The sequence below is a fragment of the Phoxinus phoxinus genome (genome assembly GCF_949152265.1).
Source record: "Phoxinus phoxinus genome assembly, chromosome: 4".
Classification (NCBI taxonomy): domain Eukaryota; kingdom Metazoa; phylum Chordata; class Actinopteri; order Cypriniformes; family Leuciscidae; genus Phoxinus; species Phoxinus phoxinus.
In genome coordinates, this window is record NC_136879.1 from 38,544,417 (window position 1) to 38,556,793 (window position 12,377).

The window sequence follows — 12,377 nt, forward strand, 5'->3', positions numbered from 1 at the left end:
ACCCTCTAATCCGCAGATTTATGAAGGGTGCCCGTCGTCAGGAGAACTGTTCCTGAATGGGACATCTCCATGGTGCTGGAGGCTCCTTTCACACTCCACCTTTGCCTTACAGACATACAGTGCCTAGAATAAGTTAACACGCCCATGCTAAAGTTGACTAAAAAGAGGAATAAAAAAATAATCTTTTGGAAATCGATCTTAATGCCTTAATTAAAAAAATTAGGAAAACTCAAAAATGAGCAAATCAAACCAGCTATTAGGCTAACTGAAATAAAACCATGCCTAGCATCTCTAGGTATGGTGAAGTGTGTGTGATGATGTGGGGCTATTTTAATTCCAAAGGCCAAGGGAACTTTATCAGGATGCATAGTATACTAGATCCATGAAATAACTGGCCTTTAAAAATAACAATCTGCCATCCTCTATGGGAATTTAACACAGGGATGTCCTGACTTACGCACCCTGTATTTTAAGGAAGAACATTTATTTATTTACGATACATTATTCATTCACAAAGAAAATTGGTAAATGTAAAAAAAAAAAAAAAAAACAATTAAGGCATTAAGATCAATTTCCAAAAGATGATTTTTGTTATTCCTCTTTTTAGTCAACTTTGGCATGAGTGTGTTCACTTATTCTAGGCACTGTATATGGCCAGGGTCAGTGCTTTCCGGAAGAGCGACCAGCTCTTTATTACTCATAAAGGGAGTCCCATATCTAAGCAACGCCTCTCACATTGGCTTGTGGATGCTTTAGCTTTGGCATATGACTCACAGGGAGTGCAGCCCGCAGGGGACATCAGAGCTCATTCCACGAGGGGCTTAGCCGACTCTTGGGCTTTGTTTAGGGAGTGTCACTGCAGGACATCTGCTCTGCTGCCAGTTGGGCTTCTCCTCATTCCTTTTTGCGTTACTAATGGCTGGATGTCAACAGAATCTCAGTAGCACATTCTGTTTTAGGGGTTGGGTCTTCTTAGCCCTTCCCTGCGACCCAATTACCCTTTGAAAATAAAAGAACAAGGGGTGAATGGACCGGCAGGCCATGCACATTCATGTCATCCAGCATGCATTTACATTCCTTCCTGGGTAGGGGTGGAACGGTACTATTCGTATTGAACCGAAACGGTACGGGCATCACAGTTCAGTGCATGAATTTACACGGAGAATACACGGTATAAAAATAAATAAAACTTGCATGCAAATTAATTAATGTAATGCGGAACTACTGTTAGACACGCGGGTTCTTTAGGGACAGATAATCTGTAGCCCCGCCTTAGCTCTGAAGCTCTGATTGGCACCTATGTAGCCGAGCTCCGCCTCTGTATGCAGTTTTTTGTCAGGTCGACGGTCCTGTGAATAGGGTGACCACCCGTCCCGCTGTGTTACTGGGGTTATTATCGTGTGTCTGCCACACACGTTTCATGTCCTGCATGTGCACAGCAGTTATGTGTGTGCACCAGGATTGCAGATTCTTGATTATGGGACGTGTCAGGCACCGACCCTTCGGGTGACCGTCTTTCTCTGGCTTACAGAACCTCACTGTGAGTATATTGGCCAATCGGGGAGCTGTCCATGTCTCTCCCATATGTGGATCTCGAACACGAGATGAAAGAGAACAATAGGTTACTGTCGTAACCCCGGTTCTCTGAAACATCGAGTGGAGAGATCCACCAGCTTTGCCCCACTTACCGCACGAGAAGCGAATATACTGTTACGTAAAGTATACACAGATGCAAGATGCAAGTAAAATGATCTCTTTATTGGAAACAAGCAATATGTCCAACACACCGCAGACAGCAGGAGAGTGAGACACAGGGACTTCAATGGGCAACCTCGGAGTGATGAGTGATGATCAGTGTGTAGAATCCGCAACGGAACTGGAAACAGGAATCCAGCACAACACAAAGAACTCAAAACAGATGAGAGAACACATGAGGAGAACAGAAACAGGTAACAACACAGGGAAGCTCCAACAACGATCTGACAAATATAAGATAAAAGACAAGGCATTAAAGGTGCCATGTGTAAAAATTGAGGTAAAAATATCCAAAAAATGAGCTACACGCATCAAAAGAATGAGAAGAAATAAGGGCAATGATGTCATTAAAAAAATGTCAAGTTATAGTGCTGCAGAGATATCAACCTTAATTAGCATTAGCATTACTAGCCACGGCCCGACAGGTGTCGTAATACCAGTTTCGGCCATGGGAGGCGGTATGCGGGGCACATAACCACCAGCCAACCTGCAATACACGAATAACTCGCACGGCTTGTGGGCGTTCTTGAACCTGATGTCAATTGTGTGGAAAGTACCATAGACATGGAAAGTACAGCCCACTACTTCATTTCAATTCAGGGAAGAGAGCGGAAGGATGGCTGAAGCCTTTGGCAAGAGACCCCTACAACCACCGCGCTCTGATCAAGCACAAATCAGATCAGATAAGAAAAGGACCGCTCGTCACGGTCCGGGCTCGAAAGTGCGGGGGACGGCGAGCGAACTGCAGCGTATAGCCCTGTTTTACAGCGTTCAGCACCCATTCTGACACGCCCGGGATCGCTCCCCATGCTTTCGCACGCATAGCTAGGGGCAGAATGGTCTCCGTGTTCTGTCCGCCGCACTGCGCGGGTTCGAGAAACTGAAACGGAGGTATCAGCGCGGCGCACGCGCCCTCGTTGTCTGAAGAGTGCTGCTCGCTGACGACAGCAGCCGCTGTTTCACATTCAATGACTCGGTCGATTAGGACGGAGAACAATTTGTGGCGCGAACAGGTCATGTGTAGCCTACTGTATCTTTCAACAGTGTTCGTGTTTTTTTTACTATAGTAGAGATGATCGGTTCACGTGCGCTGTCTGATGTTTACTGCATCACTCGACATGGAGAGGTTGGGTAAAGTAATAATTACAAGAGCTTCACGGTTATCAGATACAAGCATTCAACGGCCCTGTAGTAAACATATATATATATATATATAAATATAGGTTATTTGTGTTTGCGCACGTGATATCAGGAAGCAATGTAATAACGTTACCTGTAATACACACATGATGGCGATGCGCAAATCGAGTGTGTGTGTGTCACAAATCATTATTGTTTCTTCAACTTATTAAAATATCTTACTTTACTGCAACTATCTGTTTCTGCTTCTTTATCATATTTATAGTGTGTGCTTTTATAAAATACCATATCCTACATCACATATTTTGATATGTGAGGTATACTGCCCCCATCTGGTATGGAATGTGGAGTATGACTTGATTTTTTTTTGCCAGACAATTACACATGGCACCTTTAAATAGGCTGACTGATGGAATCTCTCTCCCGTCTGGCACACACACCAGACGGGAGAGAGACAGTGGATCTAACAACCGTGACATATACTTACTGGAGAACAGTAGCAGGTGCAGGCGTTATATGCCCTCAGGTAAGGGGGTGGGTCCTTACCTGGCATTGGCTACGCGCTTCTGTCTGTCTGCAATTGGATGCTTCTGCAGAGGACAGGTACGGATGCCCTTCCCATAGGTGGATCTCTCCACTCGATGTTTCAGAACCAGGGTTACGACAGTATAGCCTATTGTTTCACAGGCTCAAGCGATTTCTCTGTTATGAGGAGCTTTAGTGCAGCCCTGACAGAGAACAAGCCATAAAACAGGAGACATTTACATGCATTTGCTTTATCTGATATCGGTTAGCAACTGACAGTTGGAGAATCAAAGCACATCAATGCAAAACAACTTTTTTTTTTTTTTTTTTTCTAAAGCAGCATGCTTTAGACACCATCCAACACAAAAACACATTTATTTGTGTATAAGATATTCTGCTAAACATGAGTGAAATCTGAGAATGGCAGGTTTTCTCACTTACAGCAATACTAATCCGAGAAGTCTGTTGTCCGTCTCTTAGAACACGACCAACCCTGAAGAGAGCAAGAGATAAAGAAAGAAAGAGAGTTCGTTGGAATGTCTTTTAAAAAGGAAAAACATGCATTATTGCACCCAGAGCAATAAAAAAAATTCCTCAGAAGACTGACACCAATAAACAGTACAAAAAACAACAATGTGCACTTAAGTTGCAATTATGCAATACTGCAATATCGACACTATGGCCCCGTTTACAGCTTGTATTAAGATGCATTTTGGTCGCAAGTGGATGACACTAAATACAAGTGTAAATGGGGTTTTGAGCTTGTTCCCTTTCGACCACTTCTAGAGGTAGTTGAATTGAAAACACATTCGGCCGGATTGCTTTCGTAGTGTGTAACGCTCATGTGATCGAATGTGTTCAAACAGCCACAAAAGACCGTCTGATCTCCGACTACTGATCTAATGCATAAACATTATGGGAAGTGCACTAGTAAGACGGGGTTTAAACTTGTCGGCTGAAGACCCAAGTTTGGTTTGAAAACCGTGACAAGCACAATGTTCTCTCATCATTCCTGATTTCTAACACACACTCAGTGTTCAGCTGGTCTTGCGTCTGTCAGAGCAGAAACTAAAGCTGATGCTCTCAGTGTATTTTTCCATTGTATCCAGTCGTATTCATATGTAAAGTGCGTGAGCTTATTTCATCCATTAGATCGAAAGATCTGAAAAAGCCCACATATTTCCCCCACCCATAGACCCTTCCCTCGATGAAATCAGGACAGAAGTGGTTTAAAGTGGACAAAAGTTATGGATTAAAACACCAGGTGTAAACGGGAATGTCTCCCTCGTCTACTTGTGATCCAGATGTAAACAGGGCCTAGAATAAAAAGAATACATACTTAATATATCCACAATCTTCAGGCACTCACCTTCAGAGCATCATGAAACACAGGGACTCCAGGATGGTTTGTACACGCATCTGCAAAACATATCAGTCATGAAACTCTAGAGGGCGCAGGCTGATATACATGCAATCTGCAAGCAATCACATCATTACCACATGGCACAAGCTGATTGGCCTCTGCTGATCCGGCAGCCAATGAGATCGCTTGCTCAACATTTAAAAAGTCTGGTTGTTAGTTTGCTGTAATCTGGTCCTGAAGTTCCTCTGAACACCTCCACCTGCCTAGATCTGCTACAGGATTTATGTATATTATTTATGAAGCAGCATATCTTACATGATCTGATTAGCAGTAGCGAGTCTCTTTTTCTCAGGAAAGTTCAAGAAAAAGCTCTAGCCTATTATAATAAGACGTTAACTTGGGTAACACTTAATATAATATAAACATACATTATATAAGTAACACTTTCGATCATGAATAAACTTTTTAACTAGATTTGTGTAACAAACACTCTTGATTTCTGGATCAAATCGCTTCCCGCAATCACATCACTGTTATTTTGTTGTTGGTTTTAGGAGGAATATGATAGAAATTAACATTGCAATTAATAATTAACTGTGGTCAGAGGCAGGAGGGGGAAAAAAACAAGAAACCAGTACAAGATTGTGAAAATTTATTTGGAAACATTAATAGATCATCATATTGTGGCGATACACGGGGAGTGGGCACGCTCTCAAATACAAAGCTATAATAAATCACGACTACGCCATTAAACCAGCTGGGAAAATACCCATAAAAGGGCACACAAGTTCATTTCTCCCTCCCACAATCACAAGACACTGAGACGTGAATACATACAGAAAAATATAGTTCTTTATTTACTATGAATAATTTAAAAGGCTACTAGAGTCAGTAAAAACAGTTGTAAATGGGTGGCAAGGCCACTGATTGGTTTCTGAGCAACTAGATCCAATCAAGAAACCAACATGCAGGCTCTCCTCATGGTGCTGGGGTGCACCATCAGCTGGGCAGGCTGAGCAGTAGGCTGCAAATCAGCCCGCAATGAGTACACCGTGCCCAAAACTTCCAAAGCACTCACACACACTAGTGAAATCCACTGCAAGAAAACCTCTACCACACTCTTAAAAGGAGAGCCTCCGTTCACCATGCACAGGATGGCTAGCCTGCCCGCTTTTGTGTCACCCCGGCTCCTGAAGAAAAAAAAAGAAAATCAATTTATAACAGGATATAAATAAATACAGTCTATAAGAAAACAGTTACTGGTTCGTGTTGCCAGCGATGAGTAATTAACACAAAATAAACACTATACTGTCGCCTACCGACAATAGAGGCAGAAAAACACAAAAGAAACAAATAAATAATCTCCAAATCTAAATATAAACCAAAATATTGAAATGAAAAAAAAAAAAAAAAAACGTAAACAAAACAAGCAAAACAAAACGTAAACCAAAACAGCAGCGTCGAGGCTAAACAGCGTCGTGATCAAACGGCCACTTTTAACGGCCTAAAAACACACAAGAAACAAGATTAAGGCGAGACACTACAGGTGAATAGGGAAATATTTGTAACTAGCAGATATCACCATGAAACTTTCCCAGTTGATTACCTACATTAAGATGAGAAAAAAATGTATTACAAGTTTTCTGTAATTTATTGTTTAAATATGCAAATTAGGCATTATCTAATTAAATATGCGCTAATTTGCCTATATTTAAAAAAACGAAATCTCAGAATTGGATAAAGCCAGGTTCAAAATTATTTTTTCATTGTGTTCACAAATTAGATGGGAAAAAAATTACAGAGGGATTTATGGATATCTACTTTTGTTATCCTGTAAAACAGAATATACTGTCAATAGCCTTAACAAATTTATTTTCGCCATGTTTTTTGGACTAAAATGTTATATAAATCAGGCTAGGAATAATATATTTACAAATCCCTCTGTAATTGTCTTCATAATATGACTAGGTACAAGACTGGAAAGTTTGGTGTGTATAGGTGCTACTGAAGAGGAGATTTCGGACTTGGAGTATGAGAGAAAAGTCATTTTGAGAAAAAGGCATTTAAAGATTTGTAATGTAAAAAATCATACTTTTTTAGTGGAAACAACTATTTACTGACACAATATCTTATCAAATCATTAGCAACAACAATACAAACGACCTAAATCACATCAAAACTTATAAACACAGCATTTATGGCCTTCAACTGAGCAGAAAAACAGTCAAAAACACACATCTGAGTGTCAGAGCGCGTCACGTGATGCATCTGAACGAATCAGGTTGTCAGAAATTGACATCAGCCAATGAGATTTCGCTTTTAGGGTTAAATGCCCATTTTACTTTCACGATTGGTTACTGATTAAAAGGAAATGACCATATTTGGATCCGACAGCATTGTACAGAAGAGAGAGAGCTTCACAGACGTGTGTGAGATTAAAGGAAGAACACAGAGATCGCGGAGCAGCGCGTTGATTTAGAACGGCAACTTTTGTTGAATTTCAGAGAAATCTACTGACGCAAATAGACAAAGTGTAGTAAAATAAAGACCTAAATGTGTATTTTGGACTTTTTTTCAGCACAAGTCTGAAAGAAAACATGTTATTGAAGACAAATAGCCCAAAATCTCAAAATTGACCAGTGAAAAAAACCCGATGTTTTTGCCTGCCGTGTCTCGCCTTAAAAGAACATACTTTTACTTTAAAGTGGACATAAAGACATGAGTGGGTTTACATACCGATCAGCAGGACTTCCGTTCAAATATCCGTCAAGCCATTCCCTCATACCATTTACTACACAGAGAAAATCACGCGTCATACAAACACAAAAATAAACAGTCCCACGCCCGCATATTCGTTCGGGTCACATGACGTCACTGTATCTTTGCGCCGCCATCTTTGCGACCGACGGTCTCATTAATGCCAGCAATATGTTGTGCAAAGAGGATCCCCGAACTGTGATTTTATTCTATACCAAAAGATAAGGATAGAAGAAAGAAGTGGTCAGCTGTCATTCGAAGAGATCATGGACACCCAGAACTTTGTAAGTGAACAGAAAGTTGATTAAAAAGATAGCTAGATTATAAAGATTGTGTCCGAGTCTGCATGTAAACATGTACGCTACAGTCTTTATAATCTGTCTTTTTAAAGGGTAACTAAACCCTAAAACAACTTTTTTTAGTTAATGATCTATAAGAATGGGGCAATTTAAATTTTTTGAGTACATTTTTTGACATTTGGGTATAAAGTGTTTTAATTTTCAAATATATGATGTAAAAACGTCTGAGTGCTGCCCTCTTCAGGTTAAACGGAAGCTCCTGAAGTAGGGGAACCCTGTGACGGTACTCTGCCACGCCCTTGGTGCGAGCTCACCACGCCATTGGCAGCCCCTGGTATAAAAGCATCTGATTTCATCAAAACCACTGTCAGGAGTTGGAATTCCGAGTATTGAAAACAACCAGGGTAGCGTATATTAGCATCTAGTTAGCATATCATTTATATAGTTATTTATTTTGTATAGCCTAGGTTAGGGCTGAACGAGGGCTGAACGATATTCTCTTCTGGCTCTCAACGAAGGCGGTCGCAATTTCTCTCCCTCTCCTCCCCCTTACCTTCCCTGCTTCGCTCCTCTCGTCTAGTCTTATGTCTTAACTTTGAGAGACTCTCTCCGCACTGCTCTCCAAACTAAAAATCATGGATTTGATCAACTGGTCTCTCAACGCAATTGACACCATCTTCTCGACGAGAAGCTTGGGTTCGGGGGAACCTGACTGCCCTGCCGGAACGTTCGCAGCTGATGGACGCGTGGGAGAGGTGGCGGGTCGTGTGTCTGGCGGCTCTTTCCGTGGAGGACATTGAAGATATCTATCTATTCGGAACCATGATAACAGGTCTTTTGCTGACTGGATTAGGCATTGCCCTGGTTTATCAAGAAAATAAGAAGATGGTGACAGCTGTCCAAAGCCCCACAATGCTGCCCGGATTGAAGTAGTGGGCAGAGCGGTCAGCACTCAGGCTGGGACTATCAACCGCATTATGGATAACAACAGGGAGGTGACCCGAAATATGGATAAGATCATGGAGAAGCTCACGGCTTTGCAAAAGCTGATGGACCAGAATGGACTAAGAGAGTAGTCGTGCAAAGGAATGCGGCTACTCGCCCCAAGACCAAATAATCCCAATCTTATCTGCTTTCGGCCCCCCTCAACCAGCACTGGCCTCGGCCAAGGCCGCTGTTGGAACAACAACTCCCCCGGAAGAGCACTGCAGGGAGCCGCTCTTGCGTTCCTTCCCCCATTCTCACAGACACCTGCTGATTGTTGACTCTGTTTGGGACCTAATCAAGGTTGTCTCCATGGCAACTTGCTGTGCTAACGCTATAACATCCTGCGGACAGAGGCACCGAGATTTGGATGCCAGGCGGAGCGAATCTCCAGGCCTACACATACACAAACTCTTACATATATATACAGATATGCAATCACCCACCCACCCCCATCCCTCGCCTTCGCCGCTTTGTACCCCCCAGCCTGGCGGGCGGGTCTGTGACCAGCGCCGAGAATGGCTGCAGGACCGGATGGCTGCTTGCCTGTGCTGGGTGACCTCCATCCCCGACTCCCCTCCCCTGTTGCAAGTCTTGTGGATTCATGTCGTAGTACTGATTATGTGCTAATGTTGCTGAGGTGTTTTTTTTCTGTTCCCAGACTGTACTCCTCATAGGAGCATAGTCTGGGAGTTGCCTTTTTTTCCCTCACCTATCCTCATGTCATGCTGTATTATTTTCCTCAATCCTCTGTCTTCCTGTCTTGTCTACCCCATTGTCATATTGTATGTATGCTTGTGCATGGACAGGTTGATGGCTAATTTCGCTGGTACTTGTGACTAAGTGACAATAAAGGCTACTACTACTACTACTATTCTGTTTTAACATCGACATCGCGATGTGCGAGTGAGCGATAGTCACATCGCCGGAACATGCGATGTGAAGGGTAGTAGCACCAGCAGGAGATATTACATGCGCTTCATGAGGCACGCGCGCCACAGTCTCTTGCTCTCTCCCTCTCTGCCGTGCATGCGCTGCGCGGTTTGGAGCACAGTGTCTGTCTCGCGTGCGCGCTCGCTCTAGATTCCGGAGATTTTAACTAATTTGCGGGCATCAGCCGCTATCAATATGCGAGAGACTCCCGGAACTTCCGGGAGACTTGGGATGTCTGTATTTCTATACTGAAATAATATTGCCATTATAATTATTGATTTTTCATATTTTGGTGCCCCCTCAGCTCTTGGTGCCTTACGCACAGCGCGTGATGCATGTGGTGGGAGCGACGGCGCAGACAGGTGGTATGGTGTAAAGCTGCCGTTTAAATGCGTTCTGCTTTTCTGTTTACAGAAATGTTCTAATTTTGGAATAAAATATTAAGTGACCTTTTTGTCACTTGTAATGAAGCTTGTTTATTAGTGAAATTATTAATATCATGGTAATTATTGTCTTTAGCCTGGAGTTATGGCTCTCAATATCGCAATATATATCGTTGGGAGAAAAAAATATCGCAATGTAATTTTTTTCCAATATCGTGCAGCCCTAGCCTAGGTAGTTAATAATTTGCATAGTTGTTAGTATGGTTAGAAGCATAGTTAGTTAGTACTAGTATTGCATCAGTTAGGATAGTGTAGATTTTTAGCATTAGCTTTATCTGCGTTTAGTACAGTGGTTAGGATGGTAAGTAGGTGTAGTGTTGCCGGTAGCAACAGCACTGCTGGACTGCATAACTTTCCACCAGACTTGGAAATTAGGCGCCAGTGTTTACATGCACTTGTGTGCCAAACGCTGCTCTTCCTGCATGGACTCCACCACCGCCGGCGCATTTTGCTGGATATTTTTTTCAGATAACGGAAAAATATACTTAACGTAGGTCAATAGTAATAATAATCCACTCAGATACTGGCCCCATTCTCTCTTGCGCGGCTGCTTCGCTAGCATCGTCGGATGCCGACCGCGATGTGACACCGCAGTTTGAGCCAGCGGCCATGGTTTTGGCTCTGTGTCCACAGATATTCCTCCACTTCAGGTGAAGGTGGGGGAGAAAAGTCCTCGACTTCAAATGACCGCTCTGTTGCAAAGCTACTTGCGTCACTCCAGTCACTCTCCATCTTAGTAAGTCTGACAGCAGCTGTCAATCACTGCGTCACTGCGGTGTCTCAGGTGCAGGCCCCCCGCTCAGCCCAGCCCTCGGTTTGTCCCCTGTATCTCCGCTGGGCTCTGCCCACTTTTCCAGCATTTTTCAAATATTGCCAGTGGGTGGAGTCTCTGACCAGGGGTTTAGTTACCCTTTAATAAACTGTCGGTACACTTCTCAATGCCTCGGTTTGCATTTGGGGGCCTTATTATGCTACCATTGAAGTGTTGTGCTATTTTGAGCCTTTTTAGTGGTATAAAATAGTGATTTACCAAATGCCCCGAAAGCTAGCGTTAGCAGCTAATCTCCGGTTTGCATGAAAACATGTCCCAGAGAACGGTCGACTCAGTACACATGTTATAACAGTATTGGGAGTAACGCGTTACAAAAGTAATGTAGTGTAAGGCATTACTAATAAATTTTCAGTAACATTTTACTCTGTACATGTTCAGTAACGCTTGCGTTACAACACAGTTTTTAGTTTTAATTGTTCAAAGAAAAAAAAAACAGCAAGACCGCGAGACATTAACGAATGAAAAAAGCAAGTAGGCTAAGTTACCTTCGTGGTCAGTCAATAGTCACGTGTGGTGTCCAAGTTTGTAAATAAAGACTAAGTTAAATGGCAGCGTCTGATATATTTGTATAGCAAATTATTTTTTACAGGAGTGGGGCATGATTTCGGGCTTTGTGCTCGCGCTGGCAAGCAGCTAATGGGTGAAGATGGCATGAAGAAGACTGTAGCCATTCGTGAGATGGACGTATGCGGTATGCGCATTAGGCTACTCTTATTTGTTCGGTGTTTTCTTTCTAAGCAGTTAGGCTATGTTTAGGTGGTATTTTTCATCATGTTTTTATCACATAATCAGAGGTGTAGTGGTAAAAAAAGAGGTGGGTAAACTATAAATTCTGGTGGACCACGACGTGGTCACCCGGTAAGGTGGGCCACTGCCTACCGGTGTATGTGTATCCTGATGACATCGCTATAGGCTATCATTTGATGGTACTACCATCACTGGCTGTTCCCTCATCATAGGTCACACAATCACTATTCAATTCATACATTAATCTAAGTTCTTGTCAAAGAGACTCAAGAAGGAATAATATGGTTGAAATCTATAAAAATTACTAAATGACAAAACCGAGAGAACGAAAATATTTTTAACCTGTAATTGCAAAACGAAAACGGTTGTTGTATTTTTAAAACGCAAAGTTGAACACCACAATTTTAATTTGAACTGTAGGCTACACCAAATGCTGCGAAAAAAATTTAATATCGACGAATTTTTGTTTATGACTTTTTGCCCCTTTATAAAACATTTAAAATATTCACAAATTAATATAGATTTTTTTTTTGTTGTTGATTTTACTATTTTTCTAAGACAAAATTAGAACCTGGAAATTATATTTTTCCCGCAGTGCT

The 12,377-nt window shown here is 42.2% G+C and overlaps 1 protein-coding gene across 1 annotated transcript in view; it reads right to left on the minus strand.

Annotated features, from left to right (window-relative positions):
* Positions 1 to 12,377, minus strand: part of LOC306997004 (NACHT, LRR and PYD domains-containing protein 3-like) — an 85,120-nt gene that overhangs the window by 41,096 nt on the left and 31,647 nt on the right. The window lies entirely within an intron of this gene.